Genomic DNA, 18,054 nt, shown 5'->3' with positions numbered 1-18,054 from the left:
TGCTGGGGACAACTGCCTCTGATCCAGCTGGTCCACAGGTGAGACGCGCTCTGTGGGCACGCCCCTCAGAGCGATACAGCCCCTTACATTCCCCGCAAGCTCCGCGCCATGCAGTAAGCCCGGACTCTGACTCTCCAGCCCAGCCAGCCCAGCAACCTCTGGCTGGCTCAGGCGCAGACGCTGGGAGGAATCCCCACCAGGGGTGGAGCTCTGCGGGATGGGGACACAGTCCTACAACAACCCCTGTCCCCGAGAGGAGGAAGACCTGTGAGAGTGCGGCCCCATCCCTGGCGGGAATGGCTGCTCAGTGGGTGAAGTGTTGCGCTGTGGGTCATGGCCAGTTGGGCAGAGCGGCCAGAGACCCCATCACATCAGTCGAGATCTAAGGGCCTCCTCTACTGGTCGAAGCAGCAGGGCCCCTTCCACCAGCAGGGTGGGTGAAGAGGAGCCACACAGCAACGACCGGGCTCACCAGTCCCGGGGCACAGAGGCGCAAGAGAAACAGTGAGCAGCAGAGGCCTTCTGTGGGTGGAGTATCCTCACCAGTCCAGACTGCAGATGGTCACCAAGATTCCTCCCGCTCTGAGGGGGAGCTGTCCAGTGTTGAAGAGGATATTGATCCACGGAGGTTGGAAACGGTGGATTCTGGAATGGCAGCTGTGGGATCTCATTAGGGTAGGGTGCACTGATAGGTGCACTGTGCAGGGTTAGGGTTAGGTGCTCTGTATAGGGTTAGGGTTAGGTGCACTGTGCAGGGTTAGGGTTAGGTGCACTGTGAAGGGTTAGGGTTAGGTGCACTGTGTAGGGTTAGGGTTAGGTGTACTGTGAAGGGTTAGGGTTATGTGCACTGTGCAGGGTTAGGTTTAGGTGCACTGTGTACGGTTAGGTTTAGGTGCACTGTGCAGGGTTAGGGTTAGGTGCTCTGTTTAGTGTTAGGGTTAGGTGCACTGTGTAAGGTTAGGGTTAAGTGTACTGGGAAGGGTTAGGTGCATTGTGTAGGGTTAGGGTTTGGTGTACTGTGTAGGGTTAGGGTTAGGTGTACTGTGAAGGGTTAGGTGCTCTGTGTAGGGTTAGGGTTAGGTACACTGTGCAGGGTTAGGGTCAGATGCATTGTGCAGGGTTAGGTGCACTGTGAGGGGGTAGGGTTAGGTGCACTGTGCAGGGTTAGGGTTAGGTGCATTGTGTAGGGTTAGGTGCAATGTATAGGGTTAGGTTAGGTGCTCTGTATAGGGTTAGGTGCACTGTGTACGGTTAGGTTTAGGTGCACTGTGCAGGGTTAGGTGCTCTGTATAGGGTTAGGGTTAGGTGCACTGTGAAGGGTTAGGGTTAGGTGCTCTGTGAAGGGTTAGGGTTAGGTGCACTGTGCATAGTTAGGGTTAGGTGCTCTGTATAGGGTTAGGGTTAGGTGCTCTGTATAGGTTTATGGTTAGGTGCATTGTGCAGGGTTAGGGTTAGGTGCTCTGTATAGGGTTAGGGTTAGATGCACTTTGTAGGGTTAGGTGTACTGTGTAGGGATAGGGTTAGGTGTACTGTGAAGGATTAGGGTTGGGTGCACTGTGAAGGGTTAGGGTTAGGTGCTCTGTGTAGGGTTAGGGTTATATGTACTGTAAAGGGTTAGGGTTAGGTGCTCTGTGAAGGGTTAGGTGCACTGTGCAGAGTTAGGGTTAGGAGCTCTGTATAGGGTTAGGGTTAGGTGCTCTGTGCAGGGTTAGGGTTAGGTGCATTTTGCAGGGTAAGTGTTAGGTGCTCTGTATAGGGTTAGGGTTAGGTGCACTGTGCAAGGTTAGGGTTAGGTGCTCTGTATAGGGTTAGGTGTTCTGTATAGGGTTAGGTGCACTGTGTATGGTTATTGTTAGGTGCACTATGATGGGTTAGAGTTAGGTGCACTGTGTAGGGTTAGGGTTATGTGTACTGTAAAGGGTTAGGGTTAGGTTCTCTGTGAAGGGTTAGGTGCACTGTGCAGAGTTAGGGTTAAGTGCTCTGTATAGGGTTAGGGTTAGGTGCTCTGTATAGGTTTATGGTTAGGTGCATTGTGCAGGGTAAGGGTTAGGTGCTCTGTTTAGCGTTAGGTGCACTGTGCAGGGTTAGTGTTAGGTGCACTGTGCAGGGTTAGGGTTAGGTGCACTGTGTAGGGTTATTGTTAGGTGCACTGTGAAGGGTTAGGTGCTCTGTATAGGGTTAGGGTTAGGTGTTCTGTATAGGGTTAGGGTTAGGTGCTCTGTGCAGGGTTAGGGTTAGGTGCTCTGTATAGGGTTAGGGTTAGGTGCACTGTGCAGGGTTAGGTGCTCTGTATAGGGTTAGGGTTAGGTGTTCTGTATAGGGTTAGGGTTAGGTGCTCTGTGCAGGGTTAGGGTTATGTGCTCTGTATAGGGTTAGGGTTAGGTGTTCTGTATTCGGTTAGGGTTAGGTGCACTGTGCAGGGTTAGAGTTAGGTGTTCTGTATAGGATTACGGTTAGGTGCACTGTGTAGGGTAAAGGTTAGGAGTTCTGTATAGGGTTAGGGTTAGGTGCACTGTGCAGGGTTAGGGTTAGGTGCTCTGTATAGGGTTAGGGTTAGGTGTTCTGTATAGGGTTAGGTGCACTGTGTAGGGTTAGGGTTAGGTGCTCTGTATAGGATTAGGGTTAGATGTTCTGTATAGGGTTAGGGTTAGGTGCTCTGTATTGGGTTAGGGTTAGGTGCTCTGTATAGGATTAGGGTTAGGTGTTCTGTATAGGGTTAGGGTTAGGTGCTCTGTATTGGGTTAGGGTTAGGTGTTCTGTATAGGGTTAGGGTTAGGTGCACTGTGTAGGGTTAGGGTTAGGCCGCGTACACACGGGCGGATTGTCTGCCCAACTAAGTTCGTCAGACAATCCGACAGACAGTCCGTTCAACTTTTGAATGAACGGACTTGACCACACACGATGAACAGACAGTCCGCTGAAAACGTGCGCGATGACGTGTACAGCACGTATGACGGGACTAGAAAAACGACGTCCAATACACTGCAATGCAACCTTCAGCCGTGTAAACCCTTTCTGAACATGCGCCATACTTAGTCCATCCAACTTGCCTACACACGAGCGGACTGTCCGCTGAAACCAAGTTTGAACGGACAAAACCAAGTTTGGACGGACAAAATTACGGAAATTCCGAAAGACAAAGTCCGTTAGACTGTCCGCTGAAAAAGTCCGCTGAAGCCCACACACGAGCGGATTGTCCGCTGAAACACGGTTCAGCGGACTAAGTTGGGCAGACAATCCGCCCGTGTGTACGCGGCCTTAGGTGCTCTGTATAGGGTTAGGGTTAAGAGTTCTGTATAGGGTTAGGGTTTGGTGCACTGTGTAGGGTTAGGGTTAGGTGCTCTGTATAGGGTTAGGGTTAGGTGTTCTGTATAGGGTTAGGGTTAGGTGTTCTGTGTAGGGTTAGGGTTAGGTGCTCTGTGTAGGGTTAGGGTTAGGTGTTCTGTATAGGGTTAGGGTTAGGGTTAGGTGAACTGTGTAGAGTTAGGGTTAGGTGCTCTGTGTAGGGTTAGGGTTAGGTGTTCTGTATAGGGTTAGGGTTAGGTGTTCTGTGTAGGGTTAGGGTTAGGTGCTCTGTATAGGGTTAGGGTTAAGTGTACTGGGAAGGGTTAGGGTTAGGTGCATTGTGTAGGGTTAGGGTTTGGTGTACTGTGTAGGGTTAGGGTTAGGTGCTCTGTGTAGGGTTAGGGTTAGGTGCTCTGTGTAGGGTTAGGGTTAGGTGTTCTGTATAGGGTTAGGGTTAGGTGCTCTGTATAGGGTTAGGGTTAGGTGCACTGTGTAGGGTTAGGGTTAGGTGCTCTGTATAGGGTTAGGGTTAGGTGCACTGTGTAGGGTTAGGATTAGGTGTTCTGTATAGGGTTAGGGTTAGGTGCTCTGTGCTATATAATATTTGATCCAATAATGATTCTCATCGTGAACCCTTTTGGAGTAAATAACACAACGCATAGTAACGTATAAACAGATGGTGCTTGTTGCTGCTACACTCCTGCAAGCACCACAAATGTTTGACCCAAATTTGTTCTAACATCATTCTGATAGCTGGTTTTGGCCAAAGTCGAGGCACTCAGGGCTGGCAAAGAATGGGCACCTCAACTCCTACTCAACATGTGTTTCATAAGTTTGTAATTCTATTCTAATTCCAAGATTAATACATATGCCCAACACTTCCCTTCCTGCTCTGAAGTGGTATGACACACTTGGAAACTAAATATTTGTGCACCCGTCCCATTATATCATGTGTTTGTGTTCCACCTAAAACAAAGGAAAGAAAGGCCAGATTTGGATGGTATGTCATGCCCTATTATGGTGACTAATGTGATCGCTGATTGCCATTGTGCCCAAGTATTGGATTACCATCCTATTCATTATGTAGCATTACACAGAATTACATGGGAGGACTTTGATTCCCTTAGGGCACCAGGAAAATATTCTTCAAATAACAACAATATACTTTTGGGGAATTGCATATATTTTCACCACAATTCATAGAGTGATTTACTTATTGTCACAAAATCCTAATATAGTTAATTTTAGAAGGTAGGACTCCATGTCTGGACATGACAACTGTGACTCCTGTGGCAGGGCGAGCCCGTGCTACTGTCTAATGTGGTGGTTTAGATCAGATTTTGTAAGTAGCACACTGATGGCACACGTTTGTGCTGGCTTCATATGAGAGCCAGAGGTAGAGCTCAGAGCTCCATTCTCACATAGGGGTCAGTGTATGAAAAGAGCCGTGAGAGGTGCTGGTGTGTCCATGGTGTCCAGGTTGGGATCGAGCAAGACCCGAGCCTCAGAGAGAGTCCATGAGGGACAGAAGAGCTAGGAAGGTGAAGAGAGAGTCCATGAGGGACAGAGCAGCTAGGAAGGTTTAGAGAGAACACATGAGGGACAGAAGAGCTAGGAAGCCATAGATATAGTCCATGAGGGACAGACCAGCTAGGAAGGTGTAGAGAGAGTCCACGAGGGACAGAGCAGCTAGGAAGCCATAGATATAGTCCATGAGGGACAGAGCAGCTAGGAAGCCATAGATATAGTCCATGAGGGACAGACCAGCTAGGAAGCCATAGATATAGTCCATGAGGGACAGAGCAGCTAGGAAGCCATAGATATAGTCCATGAGGGACAGAGCAGCTAGGAAGCCATAGATATAGTCCATGAGGGACAGAGCAGCTAGGAAGCCATAGATATAGTCCATGAGGGACAGAGCAGCTAGGAAGCCATAGATATAGTCCATGAGGGACAGACCAGCTAGGAAGCTGTAGAGAGAGTCCATGAGGGACAGAACAGCTAGGAAGCCATAGATATAGTCCATGAGGGACAGAGCAGCTAGGAAGCTGTAGATATAGTCCATGAGGGACAGAGCAGCTAGGAAGCTGTAGAGAGAGTCCATGAGGGACAGACCAGCTAGGAAGCTGTAGAGAGAGTCCATGAGGGACAGAACAGCTAGAAATGTGTCGGGGTAGTCCATGAGTGACAAAGCCGATAGGAAGCTGTAGAGAAAGTCCATGAGGAAAAGAGCAGCTAGGGAGGTGTAGAGAGAGTCCATGAGTGACAAAGAAGCTAGGAAACTGCAGAGGGTGTCCATGAGGGACAGAAGAACTAGAAAGCTGTAGAGAGAATCCATGAAGGACAGAGCAGCTAGGAAGGTGTAGAGAGAGTCCATGAGGGACAAAGCACATAGAAAGCTGTAGATAGAGTCCATGAGGTACGGAGGATGTAGGAAGCTGTAGAGAAAGTCTATGAGTGAGAAAGCAGATAGAAAGCTATAGAGAGAGCCCATGAGGGACGGAGCACCTCGGAAGGTGTAGAGAGAGTCCATGAGTGACAAAGCAGATAGGAAGCTGTAAGAGAGTCCACAAGGGACATAAGAGCTAGAAAGTTGTAGAGAGAGTCCATGAGGCAAAGAGCAGCCAGGAAGGCATAGACAGAGTCCATGAGGGATTTAGCACATAGGAAGCTGTAGAGAGAGTCCATGAGGGACAGAGCAGCTAGGAAGGTTTAGAGAGAGTCCATAAGGGACAGAGCACATAGGAAGCTATTGAGAGAGTCCACGGGGGACAGAACATTTAGGAAGCTGCAAGAAATATGCACCTAACCCTAACCCTACACAGTGCGCATAACCCCACACAGTGCACATAACCCTAACCCTGCACAGTGCACTTAAACTTAACTGTACACAGTGCACCTAACCCTATACAGAGTACCTAACCCTAACCCTACACAGTGCACCTAAACTTAACTGTACACAGTGCACCTAACCCTAACCCTACACAGTGGACCTAACCCTAAGCCTATACAGTGCACCTAACCCTAACTCTACACAGTGTACCTAACCCTAACCCTACATAGAGCACCTAAACCTAACGCTACACAGTGCACCTAACCATAACTCTTAACAATGCACATAACCCTACACATTGCACCTAACCCTAACCCAATACAATGGACCTAACCCTAATCCTTCACAGTGCACTTAACCATAACCCTACACAGTACACTTAACCCTAACCCTACATAGTGCACCTAACCCTAACCCTGCACAGTTCACCTAACCATAACCCTGCACAATGGACCTAACCCTAACCCTTTACAGTGCACTTAACCCTAACCCTACACAATGACGCTAACCCTAACCCTACACATTGTACCTAACCCTAACCCTTCACAGTACAGCTAACCCTAACCCTAAACAGTACACCTAAACCTAACACTACACAGTACACCTAATCCTACATAGAGCACCCAACCCTAACTCTGCACAGTACACCTAACCCTAACCCTACAAAATGCACCTAACCCTAACCCTGCACAGTGCACCTAACCCTAAGGCCGCGTACACACGAGAGGATTGTCCGTCCAACTTAGTCCGCTGAAACGTGTTTCAGCGGACAGTCCGCTCGTGTGTGGGCTTCAGTGCACCTAACCCTAACCCTAACCCTACACAAGGCACCTAACCCTAACCCTACACAGAGCACCTAACCCTAATCCTACACAGTGCACCTAACCCTAACCCTACACAGAGCACCTAACCCTAATCCTACACAGTGCACCTAACCCTAACCCTACACAAGGCACCTAACCCTAACCCTACACAGAACACCTAACCCTAACCCTACACAATGCACCTAACCCTAATCCTACACAGTGCACCTAACCCTAACCCTACACAAGGCACCTAACCCTAACCCTACACAGAACACCTAACCCTAACCCTACACAATGCACCTAACCCTAATCCTACACAGTGCACCTAACCCTAACCCTACACAAGGCACCTAACCCTAACCCTACACAGAACACCTAATCCTAACCCTACACAGTGCACCTAACCCTAACACTGCACAGTACACCTAATCCTAACCCTACACAGTGCACCTAACCCTAACCCTGCAAAGTATAGCTAATCCTAATGCTACATAGTGCACCAAATCCTAACCCTATACAGTGCACCAAACTCTACATTGTACACCTAACCCTACATAGTACAACTAACCCTAACCATGTACAGTGCACCTAACCCTAACCGTGCACAGTGAACCTAAGCCTAACCCTATACAGAGCACCTAACCCTACACAGTACACCTAAACCTAACAATGCACAGTGCACCTAACTCTAACCCTTCACAATGCACATAACCCTAACCCTATGTAGTGCACATAACCCTACACAGCGCATCTGACCCTAACCCTACACAGTGCACCTAACCCTAACCCTACACAGTACACCTAATCCTACATCTATACAGAGCACCTAACCCTACACCTAACCCTACATAATGGACCTAGCCCTAACCCTTCACAGTGCACCTAACCCTAACCTTGCAAAGTGCACCTAACCCTACACAATGGACCTAACCCTGCACAGTGCACCTAACCCTAAACCTTCACAGTGCACCTAACCCTAAACCTGCACAGTGAACCTAACCCCAACCCTTCACCGTGCACCTAACCCTAACCCTACACAGTGCACCTAGCCCTATGCCTGTACAGTGCACCTAACTCAAATTCTACACAGTGCACCTAACCCGGAACCCTGCACAGTGCACCTAACCCTAACCCTACACAGTGCACCTAGCCCTATGCCTGTACAGTGCACCTAACTCAAATTCTACACAGTGCACCTAACCCGGAACCCTGCACAGTGCACCTAACCCTAACCCTACACAGTGCACCTAATCCTAATCCTACACAGTGCACCTAACCCTAACCCTACACAGTGCACCTAACCCTAACTCTGCACTCCTCTTGAACGGTAAATAAAATGAAAACAATTCTTGCACATAGTGTAGAATCACAACAGCGGCACACTAGAATGTCCTAAGATTGACAAAAATACATACAAGGCAGAAATTGAGGTGCTCTTATCCGTACAATATGATCAGCATGCCTTTGGGAAGGTGCAGCATGCTGTGGCAGCAGTACACCCTCAGAGTCAGTGTGCAGAGAGAGCCGGATTCCATGGGGGCACCTGTGCAGGCACGCTCCAGAGTCCTGCTGCCCCGTCCATTGACACAGACATCAGGACTCAGCCCTGCCCCCTGACTCCCGTGTCACTGGATTTGATTGACAGCAGTGGGAGCCAATGGCTATCAATCTATCCAAAGAGGACCCGAGACTCCAGCTGGAGCTGCTGTGCTCATCCCCGAACGATCGGGCTCAGGTAAGTAAAAGGGGGGTTCTGGGGGGGCGGCTGCAGTAAAAAAGGTTTTTCACGCTAATGCATAGAATGCAAACCATGAGACTTTACAACCCCTTTAATTTCATAAATCTTTTTTACAGATGACTAAAATACGACTAAAACTAAAATGACATTTTACTCAAAAGATTATAACTAAAACGAAATAGAAATGTGATATCAAAATGACACTATTGCCGATATCCAGATAGGATTGGTGTCAGTTGTTTCCTAATAGAACTTGCTAAGCACCCATGTGAATGCTGGAAGACGCACAACCTCCATACGTTTCTATGTGTTAGGAAAGTTTAACAAACCTAAGTGGCCTAACTACACGAGCAATAATTTACTGCCCGGCCAATCAAAGAGCAAGGACTCAGCCAAGAGCATCTCCCCAGCACAAACATTCAGGGACGTTTACAAGGTATGGAAGGATCGAAATGATGTTGCTAATTAATTTTCTATTTCCTCTCGCAGTGCCGCCCGCATTCCACGAGCCGCATACTCGTTGGTTCAGGTAGTTCTTCCATCGCTGCCAAGAGCTGAGCTCATACTCCACTTTCTCTTTTTCTTCATCACTGAAAAAAAAAAAAGAAAAATAAATAAACAAATACAAGGAATGTCAAATTCATGGCAGACGTATTTAAAAAAAAAAAAAAAAATGAAAAAAGAAATAAAAGGTTGCTATGGAATCACTAACAAACCGAACAAAACATTTGCACAAAGCGATGTGTTTGCCAGTGAACAGAAAGATGCTGAAAAAAATGGAAATTAACATCAACTTTTTAAAAGTGTATTAAAGTGACACTGAATCTGATGAAAAGGGTTTGTGTGGCTTCAAGTGTTGGTTCTTATTATGTTGAGTTGAAGGATTTCACATATTGTACAAAAACTGGAACCATAACATGAGATTGGTGACGAAATGACGATTAAAGTGAGATTCCCACATTGCCGCTAGCACGATAATTCAATTAAATATTGCGATGACCTTTTTTATAAAAAATGTTTTATTGTCATTTTAAATTGATATCTAGTGTCACTTTCAGGGGAGAAGGTAAGTAAACCTCCCCCTGAATTCAGCGATGCGGTCCTGAGTCTGGCACGGGGGTTACCGCTTTTGGTACAAAATCTCCACCCCGAGCCAGACTCGGGAATACCGCCAGGGGGGGTTAATCAGCTTTCTTTTTGCATACATCGGCTTACTGAGTTTTTTGTTGGCAGAGACCATCATGGATTCCTTGATTGTTAAGTGTAATAATGTCCTTTTGCATTATATACAGTGCCTTGCGAAAGTATTCGGCCCCCTTGAACTTTTCAACCTTTTGCCACATTTCAGGCTTCAAACATAAAGATATAAAATGTTTATTTTTTGTGAAGAATCACCAACAAGTGGGACACAATTGTGAAGTGGAACGAAATCTATTGGATTTTTTAAACTTTTTTAACTAATAAAAAAATGAAAAGTGGGGCGTGCAAAATGATTGGGCCCCCTTGTGTTAATACTTTGTAGAGCCACCTTTTGCTGCGATTACAGCTGCAAGTCTCTTGGGGTGTCTCTATCAGTTTTGCACATCGAGAGACTGAAATTCTTGCCCATTCTTCCTTGCAAAACAGCTGGAGCTCAGTGAGGTTGGATGGAGAGCCTTTGTGAACAGCAGTTTTCAGCTCTTTCCACAGATTCTCGATTGGATTCAGGTCTGGACTTTGACTTGGCCATTCTAACACCTGGATACGTTTATTTGTGAACCATTCCTTTGTAGATTTTGCTGTATGTTTGGGATCATTGTCTTGTTGGAAGATAAATCTCCATCCCAGTTTCAGGTCTTTTGCAGACTCCAACAGGTTTTCATCCAGAATGGTCCTGTATTTGGCTGCATCCATCTTCCCCTCAATTTTAACCATCTTCCCTGTCCCTGCTGAAGAAAAGCAGGCCCAAACCATGATGCTACCACCACCATGTCTCACAGTGGAGATGGTGTGTTGAGGGTGATGAGCTGTGTTGCTTTTACGCCAAACATATCGTTTTGCATTGTGGACAAAAAGTTGGATTTTGGTTTCATGTGACCAGAGCACCTTCTTCCACATGTTTGGTGTGTCTCCCAGGTGGCTTGTGGCAAACTTTAGACGAGACTTTTTATGGATATCTTTGAGAAATGGCTTTCTTCTTGCCACTCTTCCATAAAGGCCAGATTTGTGCAGTGTACGACTGATTGTTGTCCTATGGACAGACTCTCCCACCTCAGCTGTAGTTCTCTGCAGTTCATCCAGAGTGATCATGGGCCTCTTGGCTGCATCTCTGATCAGTCTTCTCCTTGTCTGAGCTGAAAGTTTAGAGGGACGGCCAGGTCTTGGTAGATTTGCAGTGGTCTGATACTCCTTCCATTTCAAAATGATCGCTTGCACAGTGCACATTGGGATGTTTAAAGCTTGGGAAATCTTTTTGTATCCAAATTCAGCTTTAATCTTCTCCACAACAGTATTACGGACCTGCCTGGTGTGTTCCTTGGTCTTCATGATGCTCTCTGCGCTTTCAACAGAACCCTGAGACTATCACAGAGCAGGTGCATTTATACAGAGACTTGATTACACACAGGTGGATTCTATTTATCACCATCAGTCATTTAGGACAACATTGGATCATTCAGAGATCCTCGCTGAACTTCTGGAGTGAGTTTGCTGCACTGAAAGTAAAGGGGCCGAATAATTTTGCACGCACCACTTTTCAGTTTTTATTAGTTAAAAAAGTTTCAAAAATCCAATAGATTTTGTTCCACTTCACAATTGTGTCCCACTTGTTGGTGATTCTTCACAAAAATTAAACATTTTATATCTTTATGTTTGAAGCCTGAAATGTGGCAAAAGGTTGAAAAGTTCAAGGGGGCCGAATACTTTCGCAAGGCACTGTAACAGGACATTTTCCTAAAATGCTTGTAGCTCCCTCAAATGCCAGGGCCCATAGTCAGGAGGCTAGCATTCAGTCCCCTCCAAAAGCTTCTGTTCCAGGTGAGTCTATCACAATTCCTATATTACAATAAGTGGCACCAATGGGTAAGGGGCCTGAGGTAGCATGTAGTAAGTAGGGTGATTTTTTATATGCCGATATCTGTTTAAGCTTTGATCAGTGAGCAATGATCTTGTTTGTGATCAGTCTGCTTCATATTCTTATACCATTTCTATGGAAGGTTGGGGCTCCTATAATCCCATTGTGATGACAGAAATTAGGCCTTGACCATAAACGTACCTTTTGTTTCTGGATTTGGTGACACATGGAATGTAACAAGCAGAAATGACGACACAGTTGACGTTCCCAAGTGGAATTATTGTGGCCTAGTCCATACAAATCACGGGTTTAGGTGTGGTGACAATATTTGGGTGAGGAGAACGCTGAATTCCACGAATGTTTCAGTCCAGACCAAATTGTTTGGCTAATCAAACCAAGAGAGATTTGCTCCTGTAGCCATCGCCTGGATTACAAAGGCATTTCTACATTTCCTTTGGCAGAAGAAGAGTCTGCAAAGTGATGAACAAGCTATACTTGTCTCGGGTTGATGGAGGAATCAGTTTCCGAAATAGTTGTGGCTGTGATCTAGCCAGCATTTCCAGACTTGTTAAGGACATGGTGATGGAGAGATTAGGTTTCTAGAATGAGTCCTGGTGCTGCTGGTGCAAGGCAGTATTTCTTCTCAAATAGTTTTGTTTTTTATTTTTCTTATTATAGGTATTTATAAAGTGCCAACAATTTTAGGCAACGGGGTGGATTTACTAAAGGCAGAAAGACTTTGCACTCTTCAAGTACAGTTGCTCCAGAGCTTAATACATGAGGAAGAGCCCTGTTGATGTTCATCATCCAATCATGTGAAAGCGACATTTTGTTGTTTTTTATTTCCTTTGCATGTGATTAGATAATCTTTGCAAAGTCAAGCTTCACCTCATTTACAATTTTTTGGGAGCAACTGCACGGTGCACTGTCTATAGGGACATGGCGATAGGGTGCCCACGTGTCCCTGATTGACAGTCCCACATTTGGCACGTTTGCCCCCAGTCCCAGGCACCTTCATTCCGGGACAATACAGTGTCCCGGGAATGAACAGCGTACAGCGGCATGCAGAGGGAGGGAGTGACTTGTAACAGGGACTGGTTGGTGTGGTGATCATCTTCTGTGTGCTGCAGCACTGCTGCCCCACTTCTCCTCCCACCAGGAGGGACCATCATCATCAGGGGCGGGGCGTCAGTGTCATACGCCCATCTCCACATTCTGCAGGTAGACTTACATTCTTCTGTTCTGTAGATACAGTCAGGAAACTATTAAGAATAAGTCAGAGGGTCTGCCTTCAACCCCCTTCGTTATCAGTCTCCAATCTTTTGGGGGGGGGGTGCCAAACCAACAACTTAGGTGTCCGTAAACATCCCTATTGTCTCTTCTTGCTGAGAATCTTCTTCTTCCTCACATAATGGGCCTCTGTCCCCACACTTATCACCTTGAGGGTGCTGTGAGTGGGGTGCTTGTCAGCTGGGTTTTGGAAACATATCTAGGTTTTGTGTGTGTGGTTCATACAGGATCATTTGGGATGGAGGGGGGGCACTTGTCAGCTAGGAAGTGCTGTGTGTATGTGTGGGTAACACCTATCATCTGGGGGTGCTGTGAGTGGGGTAAATGTCTACTGGATTTGGAGCACTTTCTGGGGGTTCTTATTTGTGTGTGGGGTGCTTGTCTTGTGTTTGTGTAGGTCATTTATTATCTGGAGTGTGAGGAGCTTTTCAGCTATTTTGGGGTTCGCTTATCATCTGGGGGTTGCTTTGTGTAGAGTGCTTGTCATCTGAAGTGTGCTGTTTGCAGGGAACACTTATTATCCGAGGGGTGCTGTTTGCGGGGAACACTTATTATCCGAGGGGTGCTGTTTGCGGGGAACACTTATTATCTGAGGGGTGCTGTTTGCAGGGAACACTTATTATCTGAGGGGTGCTGTTTGCAGGGAACACTTATTATCCGAGGGGTACTGTTTGCGGGGAACACTTATTATCTGAGGGGTGCTGTTTGCAGGGAACACTTATTATCCGAGGGGTGCTGTTTGCGGGGAACACTTATTATCTGAGGGGTGCTGTTTGCAGGGAACACTTATTATCCGAGGGGTACTGTTTGCGGGGAACACTTATTATCCGAGGGGTGCTGTTTGCGGGGAACACTTATTATCTGAGGGAAGCTGTTTGCGGGGAACACTTATTATCTGAGGGGTGCTGTTGCTTCCAAGCTGTGTGTGCGGTACTTATTATTTGGGATGCACTTTTTTTGGGTGGGGATGTCCCTGAATGGCAGTTTGGAAAAGTGGTCACCCTACATGGCGAGAATCTGCAGTGTGCACAGTCTGTAGGGAGAAGGCGGGAGCTGTGGTGTGTACAGTCTATAGGGACATGATGGGGAGCTGTGGTGTGTACAGTCTATAGGGAGAAGGCGGGGAGCTGTGGTGTGTACAGTCTATAGGGAGAAGGCGGGAGCTGTGGTGTGTACAGTCTATAGGGAGAAGGCGGGAGCTGTGGTGTGTACAGTCTATAGGGACATGATGGGGAGCTGTGGTGTGTACAGTCTATAGGGAGAAGGCGGGAGCTGTGGTGTGTACAGTCTATAGGGAGAAGGCGGGAGCTGTGGTGTGTACAGTCTATAGGGAGAAGGCGGGAGCTGTGGTGTGTACAGTCTATAGGGACATGATGGGGAGCTGTGGTGTGTACAGTCTATAGGGAGAAGGCGGGGAGCTGTGGTGTGTACAGTCTATAGGGAGAAGGCGGGAGCTGTGGTGTGCACAGTCTATAGGGACATGATGGGGAGCTGTGGTGTGTACAGTCTATAGGGAGAAGGCGGGGAGCTGTGGTGTGTACAGTCTATAGGGACATGATGGGGAGCTGTGGTGTGTACAGTCTATAGGGAGAAGGCGGGAGCTGTGGTGTGCACAGTCTATAGGGACATGATGGGGAGCTGTGGTGTGTACAGTCTATAGGGAGAAGGCAGGGAGCTGTGGTGTGTACAGTCTATAGGGAGAAGGTGGGGAGCTGTGGTGTGTACAGTCTATAGGGAGATGTTGGGTGCTGTGGTGTGTACAGTCTATAGGGACTTAGCGGGGAGCTGTGGTGTGTACTGTCTATAGGGAGAAGGCGGGGAGCTGTGGTGTGTATAGTCTATAGGGACATGATGGGGAGCTGCGGTGTGCACAGTCTATAGGGAGAAGGCGGGGAGCTGTGGTGTGTATAGTCTATAGGGACATGATGGGGAGCTGCGGTGTGCACAATCTGTAGGGAGAAGGCAGGGAGCTGCTGTGTGCACAGTCTATAGGGACATGGCGGGGAGCTGTGGTGTGTACAGTCTATAGGGAGAAGGCGGGGAGCTGTGGTGTGCACAGTCTATAGGGACATGGCGGGGAGCTGTGGTGTGCACAGTCTGTAGGGAGAAGGCGGGGAGCTGCGGTGTGCACAGTCTATAGGGACATGGCGGGGAGCTGTGGTGTGTACAGTCTATAGGGAGAAGGCGGGGAGCTGTGGTGTGCACAGTCTATAGGGACATGGCGGGGAGCTGCGACATGCACATGTCTGACACATTCATGTTTTAACAACAAGCATCCCTGAAGGGAGTGCCTACTTGGAATTGCACCCTAGATGAACAGGGGAATTTACCTTTTATATGTTGGTACATGGACCCCTAGAGTTATTTTTGGTCCAACCTTCTCCTCCTGCTAGGTTTTTTCTCCCCCTGTTGAACTCTTGTGTGGATTTCTGGGTATTGAAGTTACATATCTCTTGGATTGATAGACAGGATATTTATAATATTGGTGTGGTTAGTTTAATAAATATCCCCTGAAGAAGCCTAATACTTGCCGAAACATGGCGGGATCATTGGGATTACCATTCTATAAACTCCTTCTATTATAGATCATGTTTGTAAATATCCAAGATGAAATGATCCATTGTGTTCTTAACATATCTGAAATGGTCTTTTCAGTTGATCTTCTTGGATATTTTCCTTTTTTTAAATGTTTTTTATATAAATTGACGTAATAAAACGTTTACATTTTATCTTGCTTTGAAATTGAGAGTTATTGGCATTATAAAAAATCCTGCTTTGCTATTGAGCATCTGTCTCTTATCTTGTCCTCCTGCAATGGGATGCGGTGCCTATGAGGTCCCCTCTGACTGCCTCCTCTTGTGCACAGTCTATTGATTTACATTTTGTACATTCAGATCTCTGACCAGCTACAGATCAATAGACCTTCACCATTCCACCTTCCTGACTAGGGGGGCGTCTATCACAAGTGGCTTTATCTATTGGTGAAACGATGCACTAATCTAATAATGATTAGGCAGTTCCAGTACACCCTACAAACCAACATCGAGGGGAACCGAACAGGTCACCTCAAAAAAAGAAGTTGCATAAAGAGAACCAACAAAGGTATTTATTGTCTAGAAAAGATACTTTATTGAAAAAATGTACCAATTATCAAAACGTAATAGGCCAAATGACCAATACCTCCAAACACCAACAATTAAAAACAACGTGTACGGCTGAGGCTGATAGTGCACGATGAGCAGCAACGTTTCTCGCGATACCCTCCATGAAGCTGTGAGGGAGGTTCTACTGGGGTTAAGAAGGAAGAGGAGAAAGTTTCTGCAATGCGTGGAACTTCAGATCAGCCTAAAAAACTATGACCCCCCAAAAGAACAAGCGTTTCTCTGGCACTGTCAGGCTAAAGTCTACACCAAGACCCAAATTCTCAGTATGCCATTTGGGAGATCAGCAGCACTGTGATGAAGCTAAGGTTGTGGATTTACCCCACATGGACATTGAAGCTCTTAAGAAACTTAACAAGAACAAGAAGCTTGTGAAGAAGTTGGCTAAGAAGTATGATGCCTTTTTGGCCTCCGAATCACTTATCAAGCAGATTCCTCGTATTTTGGGACCTGGTTTGAATAAAGCAGGAAAATGTCCTTCTTTGTTGACTCACAATGAGAACATGGTGGCCAAAACTGATGAAGTCAAGTCCACCATTAAGTTTCAGATGAAAAAGGTCCTGTGTTTGGCTGTGGCAGTTGGTCATGTCAAGATGACAGAGGAGGAGCTTGTCTACAACATCCATCTTTCCATTGGTATCACTACTGAAAAAGAACTGACAGAATGTGAGGGCCTTGTACATCAAGAGCACAATGGGCAAACCACAACGTCTGTACTAATTTGTGATACCAATAAAGTTCTTCAACTTTAAAAAAAAAAACAACGCGTACAACGTTGTCACACGCATGCAACAGAACAGGGCCCCACACTCACATTCATGTTCTCTGATGAATACTCTCTGGTAAGGGGCCAAGGGACAAGGCAGGGGGTCTGGGGTTCAACACAGTCAGGGGCGGACTGACCATTGAGCCACTCGGGCACTGCCCGAGGGCCCCATCAGGGTTGCCAGCCTCAGTAAAACTAGGGAAAGTATGTAAAAATCTGTGTTTTTTTTTACATCTGTCTCTGAAATGTCCCTTACCAACATCCTTTTGGTCTACAAATCCTTAGATTATAGCTACCCCACCTCTCCAGTACCTTCTCAGCCAATAGAAACATGTCTATGTATACTGTGCGATTGTATACTGTGTGTGTGTGTTTGTGTATACTGTGTGGCCCCATAATGTCTGATTGCCTGGGGGCCCCATAATCTCCTATTGCCCGGGGGCCCCATGAGTTGTCAGTCCGTCCCTGAACACAGTGCATGTCTAGCAAAGGGCTAATGCATTGTAAGGACACTCCTGACTCCACTTTACCGCCCTTTAGAATTCCCAATGTCCTATGGTCTCATTCAGGTAGCCAAACAGGAATAAGACAAAAAGGAGGGGCTACACTAGGTATTAATGGCCCTACTAAGTTCCAGTACACCACACAGTGAATACTGGTTATCGGATGACACCTGAGATCATAGCTGCCCCCACCTTATTATAACTGATTGGAATGATTAGTAATGTTATGGTGATCATTAACCATTCCTTGTTTATTATCCAGCACTTTGTAGAATACAAAGAACCTCTTATATCATCCCTGTCCCCAGAAGGAGCTCTTTGTAGAGTACATAGAACCTCTTATATCATCCCTGTCCCCAGAAGGAGCTCTTTGCAGAGTACATAGAAACTCTTATATCATCCCTGTCCCCAGAAGGAGCTCTTTGTAGAGTAGATAAAACCTCTCATATCATCCCTGTCCCAAGAAGGACCTCTTTGTAGAGTACATAGAACCTCTTATATCATCCCTGTCCCCAGAAGGAGCTCTTTGTAGAGTAGATAGAACCTCTTATATCATCCCTGTCCCCAGAAGGAGCTCTTTGTAGAGTAGATAGAACCTCTCATATCATCCCTGTCCCAAG

The 18,054-nt window shown here is 46.7% G+C and overlaps 1 pseudogene; it reads left to right on the top strand.

The window, feature by feature from the left end:
• Positions 1-16,225: 16,225 nt before the first annotated feature.
• LOC143986519 (large ribosomal subunit protein uL1 pseudogene) lies at positions 16,226-16,885 on the top strand (annotated as a pseudogene).
• The last annotated feature ends 1,169 nt before the right edge of the window (positions 16,886-18,054 follow it).

Source organism: Lithobates pipiens, unplaced genomic scaffold (genome assembly GCF_037356315.1).
Source record: "Lithobates pipiens isolate NorthernLeopardFrog02 unplaced genomic scaffold, aLitPip1_a1.2 Scaffold_166, whole genome shotgun sequence".
Taxonomy (NCBI): Eukaryota; Metazoa; Chordata; class Amphibia; order Anura; family Ranidae; genus Lithobates; species Lithobates pipiens.
The sequence above is the reverse complement of the archived record's forward strand: the minus strand, read 5'-3'. Positions and strand labels throughout refer to the sequence as shown.